The sequence below is a fragment of the Heterocephalus glaber genome, unplaced genomic scaffold (assembly GCF_053883595.1).
Source record: "Heterocephalus glaber isolate CG9 unplaced genomic scaffold, H.glaber_assembly_v1.0 deba00000331, whole genome shotgun sequence".
NCBI lineage: Eukaryota > Metazoa > Chordata > Mammalia > Rodentia > Bathyergidae > Heterocephalus > Heterocephalus glaber.
Window position 1 is genome coordinate 43,711,463 of NW_028258142.1, and position 21,243 is coordinate 43,732,705.

Sequence of the window (21,243 nt, forward strand, 5' to 3'; positions counted from 1 at the left end):
TGGGAAGAGTTCAGAGCAGGCACCGGAGATTGACTGTCAGGAAAGAAGGATCTTGGGGCAGGGGGCACTTTTTAAAGCTCCCTATCCCCACCCAAATTGGTGAAAAATGATTTACAAAGGTAATTTTGCCTTTTCGAAATTCCACATTCCTAGACCCAACTGAACCCTAGAAAAAGGTATACATAAGGATGGAGAGAAAAGTGACAGCCAAACAAGGACCTCAAAGCTTGAAGAATATTAGAGTTGATGGAGAATTGACAGGAGAGAAAAGAAGAGGAGACAAGTATGCCCCTCCTGTCATTTCTACAGCTACCTGAGTGGGTGTCTGATTAGCAGTCTTTTACATCAGCTTGGCTTTGAGTCTTCATTCATCCCTTGCACTCAAATTAAAGCAGTTCTGTCCTCCACCTTACCAAGGCTTGTGTGACTTTGAGTGTGTAAGTTTGTGTACACATGTGCATGTACATGCATGTGTGTGCTGGGGGAAATGTTTGCGTGTGCTGCAAAAGAATGAAGGATTGACCACAGTGTGTGCGGTAACGCCTGCATTGCAGGTACATGCAAACCTGTGTATTCATGATGGCAAGAACTCTGATATTAAAACAAGATCAAGCTCAAAAGCTAGGAGTTGACAGAACCTTTGGAAATGTCTGACCACTGTATTTCTTTCAGAGTCTCTGTCCAGCTTCATTCCTGGGACTAGTGTTTGCAGCAGAGGGATGATCTAAGAGTCCCTTTTGCCTGAGCTGACAAAAGCCATTGTGGTGATTATCAAGCATCCTCACGTGGACTGTGGTCATATTTCAGTTATGTCAAGTGGGCTCATTTCCTCTATGGAGGGTGATCCACGTTCAGGGAAAGTCAGAGGATATGGGCATCGCAACTTAAAGGAGTAAGAATTTCTTATGGATCACGGTTTCCAAGGTCAGAGGTTTTAGTCCATGGTGAGCTGGGACCAAAGCATCATGGTGGAAGGGTGTGGTGGAGGGAGATCCTCATTTCATGGCAGCCAGGAAGGAGAGGAAGCGAGGGAGGGAGAAACAGAGAGAGAGAGAGAGAGAGAGAGAGAGAGAGAGAGGTGCCAGGGACCAGACATAGCCACCTAGGCCACACTCCTGACCCACTCAGACACACCCACAGGTATATTTACTAATCTCCCCCCAAGATGGCTGTCAAGCCAACCAAGTTGATAGTAAAGATCAGCCACTACAGGAAGAAAGAGCATCACCTTCTAAAAAGACTCAGTTCTGAGTTCTTATTTCTGAGGGTAATAGGACCTCAGGCGTAATCTGGACATATGCCTAACTATGTGGAGACATTGGAAGTACAAGTTCATTATCTCTATCAGCACTGTTCAGTGGAACTATCATGCAAGCCACAATAAGAGCCATATAAAATGTTTACTAGTGGTCACATTTTTAAAAAGTGAAAAGAATCAGGTGAAATTAGTTTTTTAATTTTTAAACTTTAATTCCATATCTCAAAAATGTTCTAATTTTGAAATATCAAAATTACAAAAATGAGGGAACTCATGGGCCATCCTTCCCTGATCCTCACTTTGGTCTTGCTCAGGAGGTTCCATAATCCCTCAGGATGTGACTTTTCATCCCCACTCCCAGCCTTTGTCTATACCCTGTCTTGTACCAGAAACACTTGTCCTTCCCCTTCTCTGCCTCTTCAAACCCTCTGCATTCTGCTAAGGTGGAACCACACATTTTCGATCTGAGTTTTCCATTGTTTTCTAACACAGGCATCTTCTCCCTGGCCACAGTCCTTGACTTAGGCCCCAGCCCTCAATTAGGCCCCTGAGTTAACTCTGAAGCAGAGATGCTAGAAAATTCCAGATCTAGCATGCAATTCACATGAGCCAAGGACTTCAGTGTTTACATGAAGCCACTTTCTGTGAATAGCATAATTTAAGACTCACAATACTTCTTTGAGGAGAACAAGAAAGAGCTTAGTACCACTAAGTTATAAGAAAGAAAGGTGAGGTTCAGAAATATTCGTGATTTACTTTAAAGCTATGTAGCTAAGTAAGCAAATCTAGGCAGCCAACCCCAATCCTATACTCTTCTCCCTTCAGTGGTAGGGAAATGGTGAAGACATTTCCTTGATCCCACTTACAGCCTCATTTCAACTATATGTTCTAGCACACAGCTCAGTGCTGTCTAGATGATGCATCCCTCCAGCTGCCTTCCAGCCCCTGGGTTTGGTATCCATACCCAAGTCACTGATCCTGTCTCTCCTCCAACCATGTCAGAAATAGGTTAAAAATTTAATCATTCTTGTTAAAGGTTGATAAGTGATTAAAATAGAGATATAAGGCAAGTCACAAATATGAGCCATATAAATTGTAAAGTTTACCAGTACCAGCATTTTTCAAAATGGAAAGAATCACTTAAAATTAGTTTCACTCTAAACACTTAAGCCCAGAGTCGTGGAAGTGCCTGTATTCCCAGTACTCAGGAGGTTGAGGCAGGAGGATTGTCATGAGTTCAGACTGGGCAACATAGTGAGTTCAAGGCTGGAGTAAACTACCTAATGAGGTAGGTAGACACACACAGACATTGACACAGACACACACACAGAGGATTTGAGCCAAAATGAATAACAACCCTCAATCCACTCCTTCAACTCCAAGGACTGAGTTTCAGTGGAGAGAGATCTTTTAGTCCTATGCTGTTCAATATGGTGGCTCCAGCCACGTGGAGCTATTAAACATTTGAAAAGCAGCTGATTTCAATTATAATAGGCTCTAGGTATAAATAAACTAGGGGTTTCAAGGATGAGTATGTAAAATATCTCATTAATTTTTATAATTATGATATTTCAAAATTAGAACATTTTCGAGATATGGAATTAAATTTTAAAAATTAAAAAATTAATTTCACCTGATTCCTTTCCCTTTTTAGAAATGTGACTACTAGTAAACATTTTATATGGCTCTTATTTGTGGCTTGCATGATAGTTCCATTGAACAGTGCTGATAGAGATAATGAACTTGTACTTCCAATGTCTCCACATAGACAGCCATATGTCCAGATTATGCCTGAGGTCCTATTACCCTCAGAAATAAGAACTCAGAACTGAGTCCTTTTAGAAGATGATGCTCTTTCTTCCTGTAGTGGCTGGTCTTTACTATCAACTTGGTTGGCTTGACAGCCATCTGGGGGGGGGGATTAGTATATTTACTAATATAATAATGTGTGGGTGTGTCTGAGTGGGTCAGGAGTGTGGCCTAGGTGACTATATCTGGTCCCTGGCACCTCTCTCTCTCTCTCTCTCTCTTTCTCCCTCCCTCACTTCCTCTCCTTCCTGGCTGCCATGAAATGAGGATCTCCCTCTACCACACCCTTCCACCGTGATGCTTTGGTCCCAGCCCACCATGGACTAAAACCTCTGACCTTGGAAACCATGATCCATAAGAAATTCTTACTCCTTTAAGTTGTGTGTCTCAGGCATTTTGTTTCAGCAATGAAGGAGCTGACCAACACACATCCCAAAAGTCGCTCTCAACTGTCAGCTTCCTAATCTTCCCAAGACTGAGGTTAGTCCCACTACAGAAATATACAACATCCCCAGCTGAACCCAGGCCAGAGTCCCTGAGCAAGGCTCACTGCCAGGGTTGGGAGTTTTTTGACTGCCTCTTCTTCTGGCCTGGCCCTGAAGGAGCACCCCTAGTTAAAGTCATGCCTTAAATTCCCCAGACTTCCAGGAGGCACTAAGTGACTGCACTGTCTATGGAATCTCCAATGTCTTCTCAAAGGTTCCTGGCTTTGATCAAAACAAAAGATATCAGAATTAAAGACTGTTTAAATCAAGGTTAATGTCATTTGGTTAGAGTGGAATCCAGAGTCTACATTGATTGGGTCCTTTGCTTGAAGGGAAAATCCATTTCCCTTAAATAGTATAACCCAAACCTCACAAGCTGGCACTGTAAGGTGAATCAATTTATAAAAAGCAGCTTCCAGATAAGGTCTCAAGTATGCCTCCAAAATTCATCTTTTCTTAAAGGTCTAGACATTATTACCAGCAGCATGATGACCTGAAGAAGAAACTACTTCCTCCTCAATACTCAGCTGATGGACTCAACTCAGGGTGGGTTTATGGACATAGACTATGGGGCTGAGGTCAGTGGTCAAGTCCTGGACAAGCAAGTCCTGCTCATGGTGCATCTTTTATAGGATTGCCTGCACCTGTCTCTGATCTCATATCTTCTTCACCTCCTGATAGGAGGAAAAGTTCTTGGAACTGTAGCTCACTTCCAAAGAGCCCGTAAAAAACAAAGAAACCCACCATTGGAGTCACTGCTGGCTTCAGTTCCAGTAAGAAGCTTTCACTGAAGTAAAAACAGAAACTCATCAACAGCCATTTTCCAATAGAGTGAAACCTCAAGGCCCCAGAAACGTGAATCCACAAAACTAAGAAAATCTGAAGATCCTAAGTTTCCCTTCCCTTCCAGGATGGTGAAAGGGGTACAAATGATGTCATTTCATATGATTAAAAATATATTGTGTACATAGCACCATGAAAATAGCATAAAATATAAACTAAAAATAAATGGTTGAGTCAATTCATCTTTAATGCTTTTCTTTGTAACATCTATTTTGTATAATGGAATATGACTTTCATACTCCAACTGCAAATTTAACCTTGGCCACAAGTTATGATGTACATTACAATACACTTTTATTATGTTACACAGTATTGTGATGTTTTTTTAAATCTATTGCTAAGCCCCTAACAGTATGTCTGCGTCAGGGAAGCCCATCTGTCACAACCACAGTGGAGACATTATTATGTAAATAGTTCTAGGGCCTCCTTTTGGGGGAATTTAATATACTGTCCTAATATCCCAGCTGGAAAAAAAATGTTTATGAAAAAAAACTTTTTTTGGTTTGTTTCATTTGTAGAGAAAGGCAGGTTCAGTTGCTAAGGGTTGTGTTTTTTTAAAATAGTCCAAATCTCTTTTCTTATGTCTCTCACTCACAATGTCTTTAAAAGCTAATGATATGGCTCCTAATAAAATAAAATACATGAGAGACTTCTTTTAAACACAGCAGCTGAAGTATAGAGCATTAATATCACACAGCCTAGTGCATTAGCCATCTTTTCTATATTACAGTCATATTTCAATAAACTAAGTTTTCTTAGCAGGTGCCACCTTGGATTATTTCTTTATTAGATGGACTTATAAAATATGCAGAATGGTTTGCTGAATTTTTTTGTTATTTATTGCCAGTTTTAAACCTTTGCCAAAATCCATACATCTGAATCTTCCTCTTTGGAGGAGGAGAGGCAATACCTGAAAATACAGGCAGGCAGACAGGCACTCATGCTTACAAGACTGAGCTCTAGATGGCTGTAGGCATGAGGGTGGGGCCAAATGAAGTGGCTTGTAAATGGAAGATGCCAGTTTGCCAGACTTCTTCTTGCATCTTAATTAAACCAGTCAGGGTTTTAGGGCAGCACAAAGAAAGGCAATCACCAGTGGGACCTGAGTCGCCTGGACCTCCCAGTCCCACATTAGACAGACCTTGGCTTGAGTCATCGAGGCATCAAAAGTTCACTGAGCACCAGCCAAGCAGTGAGTGTTTGGAGAGAACTAAGAGATGCTAATCACACATTCAAGGGCATCCAGTGTGGTTGGAAAGAGTACAACCTGGAAATAAAGTGGTCCCATGACCACATGGGTGTTTCATACCAGGGACTGCAGGAGTTGACTGGGGGAGCTGTCATTATCAAGGACACTCACAGGACTGAATTATCAAGGGAAGCTTCCTACAGGTCCTGCTGGGCCTTAAAATAGAAGTAGGACTCAGGTGGTTGGAGCAGAGGGAAGATGCTCCCAGATACCACATCTCAAGCATGCATTTTTACCTGCTCTAGGCAAGAGAAAAGGCACAAGACAGATAGATCTGAAGGCAGAAAAACAGAAGAACTGAGAAGGAGTACAACAGAGTAGTAAGTCTCCCATATTAGTTTGCTCAGGTCAAGATGGTCCTGGAAACCAGGTGAAGTAAACCTGTTTGGCATCTGTTTTATGAGGGGCTGAGCAGCTTCGAAGGAGAACCACCTTAAAATAAGCAAAAGGTGGGAAGCCATGTTTGGTCTGAAGACAAAGCAGGAGTAGTCTGAGAAAGGTCATTCTGAGGGCAGCATGATGCATGTCACTGATGTGTCTCCCAGCCAAGTCCCAGGTCTAAGAGTGAAACTGAGCTAAAAGAAAACTCTATATCATCAAAAATGCACCAGCGGTCACATCACAGCCTCTTCTACATGTGACCCAGCACAAGCATGGGTAGTGAGGCAGCCACTGACAGGTTCCTTTTCCTCCCCACTTCTATCCCTAGAGTCACTGTGGAGCATGGCAAAAGTGCCCATAGTGGCATGTAGAGGGAGACTGTGACACCAAGGGCAGACTGAAATGAATCTGAGGCACGTGGATATAGTGGCTCAGAATGGAGCCCATGAGGAAATAGGATGCTCACCAAAAGTGACAACAGTGCCTGATAGTGGGGCCACCAACCAGAGGGATGTGAATATGAAATGCTATCTGGGGTGCTAAGTGTCTTAGGGGGGCATTTGTGCACATCAGCAGGTGGCTACAGTGACTGTGACATGGTATGCCCACCAGCACATGTCCTCAGTGTACATAGATAAGGGAAAATGAAGGAGGACAGCGAGTTCTCTGGGGCCTAGGCTGAGGAACACTGGGCTGAGGGTAGGTACTTGGCACCTCTCTGTGCCAGTATAACAGCCATGTGGGTGACCAGCCGATCTTCTGCACTCCATTGTCCTCTGTAAGGATCCATGTAAGCCCTCCTGGCAACCCCGCCTCCCCTACCACAGCTCCTTTGCTGCTTTTCTGCCTCCTGAAAAAGCTTGTTCAGATCAGACCTAGAGAAATGGGAGCCCAGTAAAGATTCCTGTCACTTAGATGAACTGATCACTCGCTAAGTGACTTCCTCAACATGGAGCTCATCCTTTGAAAGTGTCAGGGAAGAAGACCACGACAGGCCCCATCTGGGCCAACAGGAGCCCCAGACTACACTAAGGAAGGAGTCTACATGACAGCTGGCTAATCTGGTCCTTCCTGGGGACCCTGTAATAGCTCACAACAGCCAAGGAGATGGACAGATGTGAGGAGGAGGAGGAGGAGGAGAGATCTTCCCAGAGGGAATGCGTTGAAGCTGCTTCTGAAAAGTGATAAGAATTTGATTTGAGAGTCAAGAGAGTCCCACTGGGAGCAGAGGATGACAGTGCCCTAGGTCCAAGTCACACAAGGTGACCCAGCCTGGCCTGGATGCCTAGGACTCTCATCTCAAGGACATTTTCTTCAGCTACCACAGGAGTCAAGGAAGAGAAGCTGAAAGAGGAGGAAAAGAAAGGAGCAGGAGCTCACCATCTGGAGAAATGGCAGGGTAGGATTTGCCAAAGAAGAGCTGAACAAAAAAGAAAAAACTTTTCTTCATCTAATTAACAGTCAGAACATGTGGCAGCTTCACAGAAACTAATTACTTACCCACTGGGAGGCTGTGGGGCAGTTGTAGAGGTTGGTGCCTGGGGATGGGCAACCCTGGAAGGAACTGGGAGGACACTATAGAAGCCAGGAAGGCCCAGGACATGCTTTTCTGACACCTGACTCTCTGGCACCTGAAGTTCGGATAGGCACCCATTTAGGGACCTCTCCAATAAAACACTGAAGAGAAAGGAAAGCAGCCAGGGGAGGGAATAATAGCTTCCTGGTTGTACCTGAACTCTCTCTATCTAAACTCAGTAATCAGATAACAGGAATGGTAAAATAAGACTGCACAAGATATTTTTTCTCCCTCAAATCATCAGGAAGGGGCTTGAGTATCTAATTCCACACTGGGTGGGGTTGCTCCTCAGAGATGACCCACAACTTGCCAAGACCACACAGGGACTCTGGCTCCCATTTCCCTGCTCTTAGAGCCAAAGTTATCCAAGCTGAGGTCAAGGGAGTGTTGGTGCAGCTGGTCAGCTGCTCCTGAGTCTGAAGTCATGATGCCCAAAAGCAAAGGCATCTTCCCTTGGCTGACCCCAGGGTTGGCCATGTCCGGAGCTGATTTAGCTATTTTGGGTGAGAGGCTGATTAGTAAGAGGAAAAGTAAGCACCATGGGAGGGGCATACGTGGGCAGGTATGCTAATGTTTGAGGGAGAAGTCCAGGGAAGAGGCAGCTCCATTTGGAAACACCCCTACTAGGATGCAGATGTTCCAGCAGCCGGCTGGGCAGCAGTCCTGGCAGGAAACTGCTGTGGCTCTAACTCCACAACCCACAGCCCCCTTCTTACCCTTTTACTCTGCTCTTCTTCCTCCCTCCCTCCCTCCCTCCCCTACTGCCTTTTCCTCCTGCCCCTTTCTCTTTTCTTGCTGCCTTTCCCACCTTCCCACCCTTTCACCTTCCTCACACTCTTGCCCCTTTCTCTCTCTAGCAACGAATCTATCCTCTCTCTCCCTCTCCCTCTCCCTCCTACCCCAACCCTGTGTCTGGCCATTCTGGTGCCGAGTAGCTCATCTGGGAAGAATAGGCGATCTTGCAGTCAGAATCTTAGTCACTCTCTTCTGGCCAAAACCAGGAAGTGCAAACACAAGCAAAATGTGCCCAAGAAAAGAGGAGAAGAAAAGAATCTTATGTAGGGACATGCTTCATTTTCATATTCCCTCCCTATAATGGATGGAAAAAGAGGGAAGATAATCAACCCAATAAACAACCAGAATGCATCTCACAGGGCACAGATGTGAAATGACTTGCTTTTCCCCCAACTTTGTTTTCAAACAGGCCCAGTCAAATCCCCTTTCCCATCCTTAAAGACAACCCAAGCATATCTCATTGCTGTCTAATCACTTCCAATTATTAAAAAGTACAAATGAGCTGATCATTGTTTAGAACTTAGCACTTCCCAAGTTCCTTTTCAGCTTTCAGTTCTATGGAGAGTCCACACAGTTATCTTCTCCAACCAGATACATCCATGTCTATGCAGGCAGGGACACAAGTCTCATTCTGTCTCTCTCCAAGTGTGTATATTAAAGAGTGAAGCTGGGAGACTCAGCTGTCAAAAACAAAATCCTTCTACAGATCAGTCAGCATTTCTCAGGACTAGGGCTACAAACCTAGGCTGGACCCTTTCCTGGGTCTGGGGAAGAGAGGGGAAGGACACAACATCAGTTTTGTCCATGCCCAATTCTAGGGTTCAGTTACTGAGAGCACACATCACCAAAGAGAACAGGACTATTATCTGGTATCTGGAAAACAATAATTTTCTTACTGTGATATTTTTGTTTCCTAAAGTCACAAACCACACATCAACCACACAAGCCATCTCTAAGAGATGGAGAAAAATCTGCAATATCATTCTGCTACCACATTTTGGAGAATTAAAGAACAGAAAAGGAACTGCTTTTGCTCAAGGTTACACAGTGTCTGGAATCAGAACTCTCTTTGTCCCATAATTAGACTACTGGACAAATTGCCTCTAAAGCACTTTCTCCCTCTTCTGGGCCACCCCTCTTGCTCTTCCAGGGACAAGGACAAGAAATCTGAGGCCTTGGGGGTGCCTTTTACTTGTCCTCTTTCCAAAATGGTCAGATTCTGGGAGCCACTGAGACTCTCAGAGGAAGAGCAGAGATTGGAAGTTTGGGAATGACACTAGTTCAGAGCATTCTGCACTGTTTTCATGTTCCCAATAACGATGAAACCTGAGAAACTTGGGGTACCAAAATTCAATAATGTGTTGGGATTTCCGAAAAACCCACGGAGAACTTCTCCACTCAAAGGAGATGTCAACAGCTTTGTTGACGAGTTTAGCAAATGAGTTAGGCAACAGATGGATTAAGTATTCCTTCAACTCACATGTGGCTGAAAAAATGTTTAGACCTATGCATTTCCAGGGACTAGTCAACTCCAAACAGAGCAGAGTGTCTTACTGAGTCCCAAACCCTGGCTTCTCCTATCCCTAAAAATAACTGAGCTGTCCAGCTGTTGGAAGGAGATTTTCCTTTGGTTTTATTTCATTTGATTTTTCTCACAAAGCACCAGAGTGATAAATGACTTTAAAACCTGGTAGAATGTTCTAGGGGAATCAAGCATCCAGAAAAGTAAAAAGTTAAAAAACAAAAAACTGTCACAATCTCACATCATTGCCCTCACCAGGCATTCTGTCCCTTGAATATTACCTGTCATTACTTACCCATTCATCAATGTCAACCCTAAGATATACTTCTTCTGGGAACTCTTTGGAATTATTTTGGACCTCATGGATATAAAAGTCAATCATTGGAACAATTTTTGAGTACCTATTATGAATCTATAATGTTATGAGCATTCAGTGAGTATCTAAGAGCCTTATCCACAGTCAGTTTATAGTCTAATTAAGAAGCTCTTGTAAACTTCTGAAGCAACTAAGATAATAACAGATAGTCCAGGTAGGTCAAAATAAAAGATACAAGTGTAAGTGACTATAAATTCAGAGAATGGAGAAGATATTGTGTTTATAAATAAGGTCAGAAATCATAATAATGAACATTTCTTAATTGCTGTGTTTTGGGGATTTTCACAAATGTTTTCTCTTTGGATCCTCACAAAAATCCTTTTAACAATACAAGGACTGCTTTTACAGAAGAAAATACTCAGGTAGATTAAGTTTCCTGTTCAAGGTCACATTCTTAGTAAATGGTAGAGGAGGCTTACAGTCCAGGCTACTGGCTTGACGAAAGTACGTTCCACCACTTCTCAAAAAAGTGTGTTAAGTCAAATAGGTGGGTAATTATGGCCTTCTTTCTCAGAAAACTGGAATCTCCTGGCCATTTCTGACTATATCCAAGTTAGCTTGCATACTCCTACCTTCCCATTTTGCTAGTGAATTTACACCCACTGGAATTTTTTCCTCTTCTCTCCTATTTTTGAAGGTTCAGTATGAATTTATACTTTGGATTTCCTCAGCCTAAAATGTTTTCTTCTTCTTTGAAACAAATAAGACTTACTATGTCCCTTACTGGTCAACTAATTATGCATGGAACAACATAACACTTCTAATATTATCTTACACTTTTACCTGTATAACTTTAGGTTGTTTAATATATAAATGTCTTATTTCTGCAGAGATTAGGTACTCTCTGAGGACAACTTTTATGTCTAATATGTGGTCCCAACTCTTTTGAGAGTGCCCTAATCTAAGTTTAGTGATTGTGTGCTCACAGATGTGAGATTTCCACTCTGTGAAAATGACTCCCACACCTGCAGGCCCCTCCCCCAGAGAGCTGCAGAGCTCTCCACCTGTGTGTTCCACATGCTTCTCAAGCTCCTTATGTTGGAAGTGCTACCACCTTTGTTTTGCTGCCAGAAGCAATGTAATTCTTCCAGTCTGGCTCTAAAGATGATCACTGTTTTTGATCTCGATGCCCCACAGTCCCGTTGAACATTCATTTGAAGTTTCTTATAAGTAAAATGTGTCCTTCCTTGTGCTAGATGATCTGGTGGAGATAAAAGAAGAAAGTTCTACTAGGAGAAGCATTGTTGAAGAAAGGAAAAGATGCACAAGGGAACAATTAGATGGCAATGCAGGCATCTGTATGATCAGTTCGCACTGCCAGTGCCATATTTCTGATGTGGGGACAATGAGCTTTCATTGAAGTAACCCTTGGAATGCTTCCTTCCAGTGATGTTGTGGGGCAGGGAGGATTGAATTTGGAAGAGAAGAAGCCAAAGGCTCTGAGGTCAGCCCTGTGGGGAGAAATAAACGGATGATCTCTGCTCCCGGGCATCAGAGGGAAGACAAAGTAAAAGTGATACAAAGAAATGATTGAAATCCAAACAGGGAATAGATCATGTCCAATGTGACCAGCTCAGGGAACTGAGAAAAAGACACCAAAGCCACCATTGAAAACCTGGACTTCTCTCACTGCTCCTCCAACACAGCTCCTCATAGAGCCCCATGGCAGCACTCTGGGTTGCACTTTCCTGGCCATGATGTATGCTGCCCTAAGCGCACTGTCAGAAAGCAGTACTCAGTGTGGACTCTCCACCCACCTTTGAGGGCTCCTCCAGCCACCCACAGAGGTCAGCTCCCTGGATGTCTGGAAGTGTCCCTAAAAACAGGAACCTCAGGACCACTGAGGGAGGCTGGAAGGCTGTGCCGTTGGTGTCATCAGGTTTCAGTTTAGGGACTAGATCAGCTTCATGCCTGAAAGTGATTTTTCAGAGGCACAGGAGAAAATCAGTCAGCAGTTGATATACCCCGACCAAGAGTGGGACTGGGGACACCACCGCTCTTTTCTTTCCTGTGGAAGCCATGAATAGACTGTCATAGTAAGAAAAGAGACTTATAGGGAGTACAAATGACCCAAGGCCCTGACCCCTAAGCTTTTAAATCCATCTCAGAATTCACAATGCGTCATGAGCTCCCATGTTCTGCTCCAAACCAATGACTAAATGAGACAGGGACACCAAGCAGACCTGCTCCTGGGACATCATTGCTGGTAGACTCTGATTCGAGGACTCCCTGGGGCTTTGTGAAACATTTCTTCTACAGTGTAGGATGGCTCCAAACAATCTTCTACCCCTCTATTCAATAAGTCAGCCATGCATTAATGTCTGATAATTCTTCAGGCTTCCAGACTCCTTCCCTCTTTCCTCTCACAGAGACAGTTCCCTACCTCGCCTCTCCCTGTGCTCAGACAGCAGGAGGGGAGGTGTCAATGAACCCATTCTCACAGAAGTGCCAGGCACTGTGTATGTCCTCAACATCTACCTCCCAGGAGAAACTGCCTTCAGGAGAATCTAGAGAGGGCAAATATGAATTGAAGTAGTTAGTAAATGCTGATGGGTTTGCAGGCATGGGTGGAGATTTCAAGTACTCTGACAGGTGGGTGAGGAGTTTGTGTGTCTTAACTTCCTGAGGATAGGGATACCTTGTCAGAATTCTCAGCAGTCACCAGACCTGCCTACATCTACAAGAAGGTAGGTAATGCTGCTTAATCCAAGAAAGATGTAGCCCATCAATATCATCATTAACAATAGATTTTTTAAAAAAAATCTCAACCAGAGTTTATTCATTGCCTTTACAGTTCCCAACTCCAAGGAGTATTACTCCTTCCACCCCCACAATTGCAGAAAGGAAACAGACAACAGTCACTTACTACAGACAAGCCCTGAGGTGACTGATGATTCCAGTCAATTCTTTCTTCTTAACACATGTCTTCCAGAGTACTTTTCTTTGCAGAATAAAATAGTAAAAAGCCTTGGGGAAAATATTTACTTTGTTTTTCATTAAAATAATTCTAGAAGATGTAGACCTAGGTGATCCTCAGGCAAAAAAAGAAGGTAGAGGAGACAGGAAGGAAGAAGAGAAAGAAGAGGAAGGAGAAAGAAAATAGAGACAACCATTGTCTCTCAATTGGCCCCATTTCTTTTGTATTACAAAATTATACCACGTATACAGAAAAGGGCCTAAAATACTAGTGTACACTTTATTAAATACAGTTAAAGAAATTATAATTAAATAAATAATGAGCCAGGTCAAAATAAAACATAACCAACATCCCCATAGGCCTCCAAAAAGCCCCCTTCCTCAACCTCCCAAGGAAGCCACTGTCATTTTTCTTTATATTCATATTACCAAATTTATGTTCCTAAACACTACAGTTTAATTTAAGCAGTTGTATACTCTTGCATAAATGGAATCACATGTGGATCCTTTTGTGCCTAGATTCATTTGCTTAAATATAAACTTGTAAAATTCACCCATGTTCTGCATATAGCAGCAGTTTTCTCATTTTCATTACCATATAGTATGCTGCTATATGAATGTGCCAAATTTAATTTCTCCATTCTGCTGGTAACAGACATTTGGGTTGTTTCCAGAAAAGCTTTTGATGAATTTTTTCTTGGTGTATGTGTACTTGGATTTGTAATGATTATGTAATTTGTGGTGAAAATGGTAAGTCATCTGGTGAGGATTTCCTCCATTGTAGAAGCACAAACCTCTTCCCCACACAGTTGTGTCAATTTGCATCACCACCAGTAGTGTGTAAGAGCTTTGATTGCTCTTTAAGCTTATGAAAGCTTTTTTGAAAACCTTAACAGGTTTTAGAAATCATCAATTCTGTAGTTATGTATTATCTGACTGTGGTATTAATTTATATTTTTCTCATTATTATGATTACTAACGAAGGCAGACACATTGTCATGTGAACATACTGTCATTTTTATAGAATCTTTACTCAAATCTCTTGTCCGTTTTTCCATTGGATGGTCTTTTATTGATCTATAAAATTTCATTATTCTGGGAGCAAGATTTTGTTAGTTATATATGTTGTAAATGTCTCTCACAATTGGGGTTACATCTTTACTTTCTTGATGTTTTCTTTTAAGGCTACTTCTATCAAAATTGAATATAGATAAATCATCAGTCTTTTTCTTACAATCAGCATTGCTTGCTTCCTGTCTAAAATTTTTTCTTCTTCTGAGATTATGAAGATATTCTGTAGCTTGCCTTCCATAAAGTTTATTTTGTCTTTTATAATTATATTCATAATAATCTCTAATTTTTTTCTAATCGGTGTTATGTTAGAAGCAGTCAAATTCCTTCTTATATATAGGGCTGTATTTTTTTCCCTAAGCTTTTAATGCAGGTCTGCCCACTGCAGTATAGTACAATATCTGTCATAAATAAAGGCACATATTTGCCCAATTATTGTAAGAACATTATTCCATCTTAATTATTGTATTTTTAAAGAAATCTTAATGTTTGATGAAATAAATCTTTACATCTCTCCTTCTAGTATTGTAGCTATACTTAGGATGATTTACATTTTCACATGTTTTTTCTAGTTTTATTCGAGGATTCCCTCTCATATTTTTGATGCTACATAAATGGTATCTTTTTAAATTTCATTTTTCAATTGTGTATGGCTGCTATTTCAAAATCAATTTTTTTTTGCCGGGGATTTAGCTCAGTGGTTCCGCTGCCTGCCTTGCAAGTGCAAGGACCTGAGTTTGATCCTCGGTACCACAAAAAAAAAAAAAAATCAATTGATTTTTAATATGGAAATGTTCAAAGAATATTTGCTATACTCACTTGTAAATGCTAATAATTTATCTATAGATTTGTTTAGATGTTTTTCCATACATACAATCTGTGAATAACCACAATTTTATTTCTTGCTTTCAAATTCAAATAATGTTTATTTTTCCACTCTTCTTGCTGCGTTGACTAGAACATTCAATAGAATGTTGAAGAGAAATAATAACAGTGAGCACCTTGGCCTTGGTCACGATCTCAGAAAAAGAATCTGTGAACATTTCTACAAAGCTGGAGACAGAGTTTTTGTAAATTTCCTTTATCTGAGAGATCATCTTTACTAAAGGAAGTTTACGTCTATTCTTAGTTTGCCTCCTTGCTCTATCATGAACTTTGTCAAACATTTTTCCTGTACCTATTAACATAATCCAATTTTTTTCTAGTGTATTCTGTTAATGTGATGTAATCTATTCATTGATTTTCAAATATTAAGCCAATTTTGTATTCACAGAATAAACCCATGTTAGAGGTAACAAATTAATTGATTTTCAAATATTAAATGAATTGTGTATCCAGAGAATAGACCTATATCAGAGGTGATAAATTCTATTTTTCCACCTATTGCTGGATTTGGTTTGCTAATACCTTAACATTTTTGTCTAAAAGCTCAGAAGCATTGACCTGTAATTTTCATCTCTTTTTTTCACATGGTTTAATATCGAATTTATTCTGGCCTCATAAACAAGTTGGAATATATTTCTTTTTTGTATCTGTATAGAAGATTTTGATTATAACTGATATTATTTCTTTCTCACCTATTTGACAAAATTTACTGGTGAAGCCTTTTTTTTCCAAAGTTTTCCCTTTAATGAAATTAAATTCCTTTATTAGTTATAAGACAGCTCAGATTTTCAGTTTCTTCTTGTGTTACATTTAGTGGATGTAGTTTTCTAGAAATTTGCTTATTTCCAATAATTTTCAAAGTTATCATGTACAGTTGTTTACAATATACTCTTTTGTCTTTTTTATATGTCTTACATCCATAATAATAGTCCCCTCTCCATTATTTATGCTCTTACTCTTTTTTAGGATCAATGCTACTATGAGTTTATCAATTTTCTTATTCGTTCCAAAGACAGACTTTTAATCTCATCTATCCTATGTTTTGTGTGCTTAATATTAATTTTATATTTTATAATATAAATATATATTTTTATTATTTCATTCTTTTATCTTGAATTTATTTTGAAGATTTTTTTCTAACTTTTAAAATGGATGCTTACTTACTTCAGCCATTCTTTTTTTTTACATGTATATTTATGCAGAAATTTCCTCTAATAAGTACTTCTTTTGCCGCATTCCATGACTAACAATGTATTTTATGTTTATTATAATCAAGTTCCAGATAGTTTCTATTATGCTTGTGAATTATTCTTTGACCAATGGGTTATTTAGAAATACATACCAAACAAATGATTTTTCTAGTTATCATTTTATGTCTGAATCATCTGGCATTGTGATCTGAAAACACCCTGTAAGATTTCAATATTTTCAAATTTCAAGACTTACTTTATGGCCCAGGACATGATCAGATTTTATTATTGTTCTCATGTGCCTGAAAAAAATGTGTAGTAGTGCCTCTCATTTGCACTTTACTTTCTATGGCTGCAGTAATCCGTGGTCAACAGTGGTCTAAAAATGCTAAGTAGAAAATTCCAGAAATAACTTCAAAGTTTTAAATCGTGTACCACGCTGAGTGATGTGATGAAATTTCAGACCATCCTATTCTGTCTTGCCCAGAAGAAGAACCATCTAACAAGATGATGTCCAGTATACCCATGTTGTTTACAGAACCTTCCAGTAGTCACTTGTAACAATTTGAGTTATCAGATGGACTGTCTCGTTATCACAGTACAGTAGGAACCCTTAATTTACTTAATAATGGCTGCAAGGCACAAGAGTAGTGCTGGTGACTCAGATATTCCAAAGAGAAGTTGTAAAGTCCTTTCTTAAATTTAAAAGATAAAAGTAATACTCTTATTGCAGTATACTGTCATAGTTTTCTGTTTTATTATTGTTATTGTTAATCTCTTATTGTGTCTAATTTATAAGTCAAACTTTACCATATGTAGGAAATACTGTGTGTGAGAGAGAGAAAGAGAGAGAGAGAGAGAGAGAGAGAGAGAGAGAGAGATTGGAGGATACATTCTGAGACCACCAGTGGATGCCTGAAACTGTGGTTAATACTAAATCTCTCTCTCTCTTTCTCTCTCCCCCCCTTCTCTCTCTCCCTCCCCCCTCCCCTCCCCTCTTTTCTCCTCCCCTCTTCTCTCCTGCTCTACTTTCTGTTAGATGATGCAGTGTACCATATATAGATATACTGTATATTAGGTGAATTTTTTCATTTTTTAATCATATATATATATATATACACACACACACACACACACACACACACACACACATATATCTTTTTCTCTTTGTTCTCTCAGTTAATGAGGGGTAAGCTAATGTATTCACATGCACATTGATTTTTCCTGTTAGGAAAAATTCATTTTTATTCAATGTATTTCAAAGCCATATATTTAGATGTATCCAAATTAAAAATTGCTATTTCTCCTGTAAAGTTGAACCTTTAATGATAAAAAATTCTTTCTATCTCTAGTAATGCTTTTGCACATAAACCTCCTTTTTACATAGTATGGCTTTTTCTATTATTTTACTTTTAAATTTTTGTTAACCTCATGTTTTAGTTTTATATCTCAAAAACCAAATATAACTAAGTATTTAAATTCATTCTGATTACCTTTGTCATTAGAGTACTAAAACTATTTACATTAATCAGTTACTTAATATAATTATTAAGTGTGCTCAAATCTACCATTTTGCTGTTCCCTATCTTCTGTGTCTCTAATCCTACGTTGCCTATATTTTCAGGCAATATTTTTGTGGCTTTATACAATCAATAGTCATTTAGATTTGTTATATATGTACTCTCTTTTTACACTTTATTTTTGCATCTTCATTGTTAGTTCTAAGCTTCTTTTCCTCCTACCTGAAGAATGCTCTTAGCATTCTATTTAGCATAAGATTTCTGGTGACAAATTTCCTTTTGTTTGTCTAAAAATGTCTTTATTTTATCTTCTTTTTTCAATGATATTTTCTCAGGAGATAAGATTTTAGATGAGAAATTATTTTCTTTCAGTGCATTATAAATATTATTCCATTGTCATTTGGCTTTCTTTTAATTTTTTTTCCTAATGAGAAGTTACCTATTAATCTAATTGTTATATTTTCAAGGCAGTCTATCTTTCACTCAAGGCTGCTTTTTAAATTTTTTCCTGCTTTGCTTTTTTGTAAATGTTTTTTCAGTACTGGGATTGAACCCAGGGCCATTACACCAAGCTACGTTCACAGTCCCCTCCCTTTTTATTAGTACATGTTTGTGGTATGTAAGAAATACATTCATTGTGAGTAGCTGGCACACATACACGACACATCTTCATTCTTCTTACATTCTCTTTACCTCCTCCCTCTCTCCCCTCCTAACATCTTTTGGTCCCCTTTCCATTTGCAAAAGATCTGTTTTCTTGTTTCTTATTGTCTATCAATATATCTATACTTTGGGTTCCTCGTGTAAGAGAAACCATAACATATTTATACTTGTGTGTCTGATTTATTCCCTGTCTTTTTTTTTTAATTTTGACACACAGTCTTGCCAAGGTCCTCAGATGCCCAGGCTGGGCTCATACTTTTACCTTCTGCTTCAGCCTCACATGGTTTTCTGTACTTTCAAAACCATAGGCTGCCTGGAACTTTATTTTTTTGCTTGTGATTCATGGCCATTTTAAATCTTTGCTTAATGTCTTTTAACATTGTTGGAAATTTCTCAGGTACTGTTTCTTCCAATATTCCAATACATTTCTCTCCCCCACATACACCGCCCACGCTCCCCCTCCCCTCTTCTCTCCTCCCCTCTCCTTCATCCTTCTCTCCATCCTTCTCTCCTTTCTCCCCTCTCTCCTCTCTCCTATTTCTGGACTTCCATTAAACATATTGTAGAACCTGTCACTGTTTTCTCTATATTTATCACTTTTTCCTGTTTTTTTAATCCCCCATCTCTATATGACTGAGCTTCATTCTGTATATTTTTTCCTGACCTATATACCAGTTAAGTAATTCTCTCTGTAGCCATGTGTAATCTTCAGTAAAAAGAATTCCATAAATTTCATGACTTAGAGTATATTTTTATTTTTATCATTTGTATATTACTAGTTTCTAGTTTCTTTCATGTCTGTTATATTGTTTATTGCTTCATATTCTATTCAGTTTCTCTACTAAAATTTCCATTTTGTTTTTCATTGCTTGAAAATAGTATAAATAGGGGTTTTTGGTGAATGTTCTTGGATTTTTTTATTAGTATATGTTCATACTACATACTGTTTACATCCCTTATGGAGAATTGACACAGGTACATAACACATCTTAATTCTTTGAGAAAGATCCATGTTCCTACTTTCTATTACCTATCTTTCATTTTGTTCACTACTTATACTTTGGGCTTCTCACATAAGAGAAACCATGTGATATTTAATCTTGTGCATTTGATTTTTTTTACTTAATATTATGGTCTCTAAGTGTACACATTTTCCTACAAAGGGCTCAAGTTTCTTTCTTTGTGACAGAGTAGTACTACATTGTGTGTAAATGTCACATTTTCTTTATCCATTCATCTGTTGATGGACATATTGGCTGCTTCCAAGATTTAGCTATTATGAATCATGCTGCTATAAATAAAGGTATGCATATATCATTGTACTATGATGTCTTTAACTCTTTTGGGAGAATACCTTGAAGAGGAAAACCTGGGTCAAATGGAATCTATAATTTCAGTTTTTTGAGGAGACTCCATACTGATTTCCAAAGTGATTATACTAATTTGCATTCCCACCAATGATGTGAAAGAGTTCATTTCTTCCTCTAGCCTCACTATATTTGTTATTATTTGATTTCTTGATAATAGCCATTCTTTTGGGGGTAAGATGGAATCTCAGTGGTTTTTTAATTCATATTTCTCTAGTGTTGAATGATGTTGAAAAATTTTTCAAGTATTTACTGGCCATTTACTGGTACATCTTTTGTGAAGTATCTATTCATTTCATTTGCCCATTTTTTAATTGGGTCTTTATTGGGGGAATCTAATTTTTTTGAGTTTATAGTCTATATATTAGTCCTCTGTCTGAGACAGAGCTAGAAAAAAAGTTTACCCATTCTGTAGGTTGTTTTTTTCACTCTGTTGGTTGTTTTTTTGCTGTGCAGGAACTTTTTAATTTGATAGGATCCCATATGTTGATTCTCAGTATGATTTCCTGTGCAACTAGGGTTCTTTTCAGAAAGTCTTTGCCTATGCCTATGACTTCAAGAGTTATCTATTTTGTCTTCCATGAGGTTAAGTATTTCTGCTTTAACATTTGGTTCTTTGAACCATTCTGATTTTAGTTTAGTATATGGTGAGGAATATGGGTCTAGAGTCAATATTCTGCATGTGGATAGCCAGTTTTCCTAACACCATTTATTAAAGAAGCTATCTTGTTCCCTTTGTCAAAGATCAAATTATTTAATGTGCTTGAGGTTGTTTCTGCATCCTCTGTCCTGTTCCTTTGATTGTGTCTATTTTTGTGCCAGTACTATGCTGTTTTTATCACAGTAGCTTTGTAATACAAATTCAAGTCCAGGATTGTGATGCCTCTCACTTTGCTCTTTTTACCTGGGATTGCTGTTGCTATTCTGGGTCTCTTTTTGTTTCCATTTGAATTTTAGGATTGTTTTCTCCAGTTCTGTGAAAAATGCTGTTGGAATTTTGATTGGGATTGCATTAAATCTGTATATCAACTTTGGAAGTATGGCCATTTAGACTTTATTTTTTCTGGCTATCCAGGAACAGGGAATATCTTTCCATTTTCTGATGCCTTCTTCAATTTCCTTTTTCAGAGGGCTGTAGTTTTCATTATAGATGACTTCTACTTCCTTAGGTTAATTTCTAAGGGGTTTTTTGGTACTATTATGAATAATATTTTTTCCTAATTTCTTTATTAGTAGGTTTATTACTAGTGTACAGGAATATTATTGATTGTTATGTGTTGATTTTTGTATCCAGCTACATTGGAAAATTTGGTTATTAATTCTAAAAGTCTTTTGAT